Consider the following 6,401-nt stretch of genomic DNA (forward strand, 5'->3'; position numbering starts at 1 on the left):
TATTAGTTATGTGTATAATTGTTAGAGACACTTCATGTTTTATCAGGTAGAACAGAAATCCAGTGGTAGTTCGGGCCTCGTAGGGTAAGATTTGAATACCCCAGGCAGAGACCATGACCAGAAAGTGGGAAGAAAAACCAAGGAAAGTAGCAGTTTTGTAAGGACCTTTCAGGGGTGAATTTAATGAGAAAGTATCAATCCTTTAGCTGAGGGAGAAGGCCCTGACAGCAACACAAAGTAATCTCTACTTTATTAAAAAGACTATTCACATTTGACTCTGTAGAGCCTGTAGTTTTCCATAATAGTATTCTCATAAGAACCAAAGGTAAGAACAATATTAAATTAGAACAAGGAGCTGTGGTATGAATGATGATTGGACTACATGAAATTCCCATCTTCAAGGGCTACTCTCAAGAGAAAATTGTATTTCAAGGACTTCATCTCTGATCATGGTTGAGAAAAAGCTTGTGTGGACAACTTTCACTGCTTCAAATGCAGCTCGAAGGATCATGACAAATAGAGGGCAAGCCAAGAGAAGTAGGTGCCTTTGGCAATTCAACTTTTCACCAGCACCAATAGCTACCAGCTAGTACATGCATCATGTTTAAGTAATCTCTGCAAAGCCAATGTTCTCTTGCAAGACATTTCTAAATGGTCAAATATTGCACTCAGAGACCTACAGTACCAGTCAAAAGTTTTTTTTCTATGTTGTAGAATAATAGTGAAGACATCAAAACTATGAAATAACACATATGGAATTATGTAGTAACCAAAAAAGTGTTAAACAAATCAAAACATACTTTATATTTGAGATTCTTCAAAGTAGCCACCCTTTGCCTTGATGACAGCTTTGCACACTCTTGGCATTCTCTCAACCAGCTTCATGAGGTAGTCACCTGGAATGCATTTCAATTAACAGGTGTGCCTTGTTAAAAGTTAATTTGTGGAACTTCTTTCCTTCTTAACCTCTCTAGGATATGTGGGACGCTAATGTCCCATCTGGCCAACATCCAGTGAGGTTGCAGAGCACCAAATTCAATTTCAGAAATGCTCATTATAAAAATTCAGAAAACAAAACATAGTTTACATAGGTTTAAAGATTAACTTCTTGTTAAACCAACCACAGTGTCATATTTATAAAATGCTTTTCGGCGAAAGCATACCTAGCCCAGAACATACCTAGCCCAGAACATAGCCCAGTTGACAAATTATTACAAACAGTAACCAGCCAAGCAGAAGCATTACAAAACTGAGAAATAGAGATGAAATTAATCCCTTACCTTTGATGATCTTCATATGGTGGCAATCAGAAGACATTCATTTACTCAATAAATGTTCCTTTTGTTTGATGAAGTCTCTTTAGATCCAAAAACCTCAGTTTTGTTAGCGCCTTTTCTTCAGTAATCCACAGGCTCAAACTCAATCAAAACAATCAGACAAAAAAATCCTAATTGTATCCGTAAAGTTCATAGAAACATGTAAAACGATGTTTATATTCAATCCTCAGGTTGTTTTTAGCCTAAATGATCTATAATATTTCAACCGGACAATAACGTTGTCAATATAAAAGGTAAACAAGAAATGCACATGCGCCTGAAAAAACTCTGTGTCACGTTAGGGTCCACTCGTTCAGACTGGTCTTACTCCCTCATTTATAAGAATACAAGCCTGAAACCATTTATAAAGACTGTTTACATCTAGTGGAAGGCATAGGAACTGCAGATGTTGTCCTAAGTCAATGGATACTGTAATGGCATTGAATAGAAAACTACAAAACCAAAATAAAACTACTTCCTGAATGGATTTTTCTCAGGTTTTCGCCTGCTAAATCAGTTCTGTTATACTCATAGACACTATTTTAACAGTTTTGGAAACTGTTGAGTGTTTTCTATCCACATCTATCTTATACGCATATCATATCTTCTGGGCCGGAGTAGCAGGCCGTTTAATTTGGGCATGCTTTTCATCCAAAATTCTGAATGCAGCCCCCTACCCTAGAGAGGTTAATGCATTTGAGCCAATCAGTTGTGTTGTGACAAGGTAGGGGTGGTTACAGAAGATTGCCCTATTTGGTAAAAAAAAAATCCATATTATGGCAAGAAGTGCTCAAATAAGCAAAGAGAAAGGACAGTGCATTATTACTTTAAGACATGAAGGTCAGTCAATCCGGAACATTTCAAGAACTTTAAAAGTTTCTTCAAATGCTCTCTCAAAACCCATCAAGCGCTATGATGAAACTGGCTCTCATGAGGACCGCCACAGGAGAGAAAGACCCAGAGTTGCCTCTGCTGCAGAGTATAAGTTTGTTAGAGTTATCAGCCTCAGAAATCAGTAGTTAACTGCACCTCAGATTGCAGCCCAAATAAATGCTTAACCAGCATAGCTACCACAGCATTCTGAAATGATACACCATCCCATCTGGATTGCGCTTAGTGGGATTATCATTTGTTTTTCAATAGGACAATGATCCAACACACCTTCAGGCTGTGTAAGGGCTATTTGACTAAGGAGAGTGATGGAGTGCTGAATCAGATGACCTGGCCTCCACAATCACCCGATCTCAACCCAATTGAGATGGTTTGGGATGAGTTGGACTGCAGTGTGAAGGAAAAGAAGCCAACAAGTGTTGTGTTTGTGGGAAGTCCTTCAAGACTGTTGAAAAAGCATTCCTCATTAAGCTGGTTGTGGGAATGTGAAGAGTGTGCAAAGCTGTCATAAAGGCAATGGGTGGCTACTTTAACAGTTTGTTGGTTACAACATGATTCCATATGTGTTATTTCAAAGTTTTGATGTCTTCACTTGTATTCTACAATGTAGAAAATGGTACAAATAAAGAAAAGCCCTTGAATGAGTAGGTGTGTCCAGACTTTTGACTGGTACTGTAAGTCAGTGGTACCAAATGTGTTGCAGAATGCAGTTATGAGCCTAAAAAGGGATACAGACATCTGCCTTTCAATGATGGATTATTCAGCCAATTTTATGGAAATTGACGATTACAAACAAACCAGTTTTTAAACAATAAACAGATAATAATTCCACGTTACGCCACTAATTTTTATGTTTTATGGACAGTAAAAAAAAATAAAAAAATAAAGGGAGAAAACCAATGTGGACGTTGTGAATGCTTTCACCATTAAGAACACCCTCCAAGGTATTGGATCCTGATAGGCCTAAAAATAGTAACGTTTGCATGATGTTGTACTACTGCATTTTCTGTCAGATATTATATCTCACATCGTGCTGGGATCAAAGGAGCGGTACCGTACAAGATTGTCTGAGGAACACATAGGAACACATTGCTCTGGGTGTCAGTTTAACAAAGTGTATGCCAAGTCTAGTTACATTTTGATTTAGTGGATAAATATTTTAATGCTTCATGCCATTGACATTTAACTTCAGACCTTTTTAAGTCTCTGATCAGCCTTATTCAATTTAACGGTCAACTGGTATCTTCTGATACCACAAGCAGAAGTATAATTTTTTTCCTACAATTATGTATCATTATTCAATGCAGACATTTTCATATTCAATCCACAAGGCAGACACTGCATTGTGTCAAACGTTCATTAGAATCAATCAAATCCAAAAGTATTCCCCATTCAGACACATTCCTTCTCACCCTGGTTCCTTTTATAAGAGGAATTCCAACCCCAAACACTGTGCTTCATGCTCTTGCATTGTTCACATTTAATATCTAATAGATGAAGTTCCACTTTTTTCATTAAGCTAAGAGCTTTTTCTATCCATCTACAATCTCATCCATATGCAGATGTCATCTCTGGTCATTACCATTCATTTCAAGCTACATTTCTGAGAACTGGGTGTCACCTTTATGGCTCGGAGTGGAATTTGAGTAATGGCGCTAATACGTTTACATCAGCTCTTCATCCAGATCTCATTACACATATGAACATACAGAAGTGGATATACCACGTTATTATGAGAAGGTGATGATGAATGTAAATATCTCGCTGCTCAATCCCAAACCATGATGGAGACAATCCTACCTGAAAGTTTTCCCATTTGATGACCTTTAATAGTTTTTCTTTAAAGAGGACTGGACTGGCACTGCATTTTCTCAGTCAAACAGCTGTCCCTGGTCTCTCCAATGAAAGCCATCATAATAAAACACCTTTCGACTTTGACACAGTGCTACTATGATGAGATTGGCACTTCCTTTTGAAAGAAGAGCTGAATTGATAACCTGACTGCAGCAATGGCAGCAACAGACAGATACCATTGACATTGTGAAACCGTTCACGTGTTCATTAAATGGACATCATTACATAAATAAAGGGAGCACTGGGTTAAATTAGCCAGGATATGCAGCATGGGTAATGACAAAAAAAAACTGGAAGGTTAAATGGCCACATGAGCGGAAAGGCATTAGAGGCTAAGGCACTTTAGAAAAATGTCCAAATATTGAATGGTAATGAGGTGTTTGACTTGAAAAGACTTGTGACACATTGTGCCACCTGCACAGTCTGCTGAATACCATTGTGAGACTCAACTTTAATTAGAATTTTCGGAGAAATTCTGAGACTCCGGAAAAAGGTGTATTTCCAGGCTACGTATGACCAGTAAGACAGTAAAAACAGCTAATAATCAGTTTGAGGCCCTCTTTTGTCCCACAACTCTTCTGAGATAACAAGATAGCACTGAAAGAGAGGGTTGCCTTGCATCTAGTCCTTTTTGCAGTATTTAGTTTTTTTATGTATTATTTCTTACATTGCTAGCCCAGAAGATCTTAATAAGGTTAATTACGTACAGCCAGGAAGAACTATTGGATATCAGAGCAACGTCAACTTACCAGCACTATTACCCGGAATACGACTTTGTCCGAACCACCCAGGGCATTTCAACTGATTCCAGAGCCTGACCCAAAACAACGCCGCCAGAGAAGAAGTAGACGGAGCGGTCTTCTGGTCAGACTTCGGAGGCGCAGACACGCTTCCGAGTATATTGCTTGCTAATGTCCAGTCTCTTGATAACAAGGTAGATGAACTTAGGGCAAGTGTTACTTTCCAGAGAGACATCAGGGATTGTAACTTACTCTGTTTCACGGAACCATGGCTTAAACATCTCTCCGGGAAGAAGAAGGGCGGGGGTGTATGTTTCATGATTAACGACTCATGGTGTAATTGTAACCACATACAGGAAATCAAGTCCTACAATTCCTCCCAATCATCTCGCAAGGGAATTCTCCTTGGTTATTGTCACATCAGTGTATATCCCACCTCAAGCCGATAACATGATGGCCCTCAAGGAACTTCACTGGACTTTATGCAAACTGGAAACCATATATCCTGAGGCTGCATTTATTGTAGCTGAGGATTTAAAAAAAAGGAAATTTGAGAACAAGGCTACCTAAATTCTATCAGCATATTGACTGTAGCACTCGCGCTGGTAAAACACTGGATCATAGCTACTCTAACTTCTGTGATGCATACAAGGCCCTCCCACACCCTCCTTTCGGCAAATCTGACCACGACTCCATTTTGCTCCTCCCTTCCTATAGGCAGAAACTCAAACAGGACGTACCCATGCTAAGGACTATTCAACGCTGGTCTGACCAATCGGAATCCAAGCTCCACGATTGTTTTGATCACGCGGACAGGGAAATGTTCCTGGGTAGCCTTAGATAATAATATTGACGTATACGCTGATTACTTGAGTGAGTTTATAAGGAAGTACATAGTGCATGTCTCCACATGCTTCAAGATGGTCACCATTGTTCCTGTACCCAAGAAGGCAAAGGTAACTTAACTAATTTTCTATCGCCCCGTAGCACTCCCTTCTGTCATCGTGAAGTGCTTTGAGAGGCTAGTGAAGGATCATACCACCTCCACCTTACCTGTCACCCTAGACCCAAATCAATTTGCTTATCGCCCCAATAGGTCCACAGACAATGCAATCACCATCACACTGCACACTGCCCAATCCCATCTGGACAAGAGGAATACCTACTGTATGTAACAATGCTGCTCATTGACTATAGCTCAACATTCAACATCAAAGTACCCTCCAAGCTCATCATTAAGCTTGAGGCCCTGGGTCTCAACCCTGCCCTGTGCAATTGGGTCCTGGACTTCCTGATGGGCTGCCCCCGGGTGCTGAAGGTAGGAAACAACATCTCCACTTCGCCGATCCTCAACAGTGGGGGTGTGTGCTCAGCCCCCTCTTGTACTCCCTGTTCACCCATGATGGTGTGGCCATGCACGCTCCAACTCAAAAATCAAGTTTGCAGACGACACAACAGTAGTAGGCTTGATTAGACACAACGACGAGACAGCCTACAGGGAGGATGTGACGGCACTCGGAGTGAGGTGTCAGGAAAACAACCTCTCATTCAACATCAACTAAACAAAGGAGATGATTGTGGAATTCAGGAAACAGCAGAG

Source organism: Oncorhynchus clarkii, chromosome 15, assembly GCF_045791955.1.
Source record: "Oncorhynchus clarkii lewisi isolate Uvic-CL-2024 chromosome 15, UVic_Ocla_1.0, whole genome shotgun sequence".
NCBI lineage: Eukaryota > Metazoa > Chordata > Actinopteri > Salmoniformes > Salmonidae > Oncorhynchus > Oncorhynchus clarkii.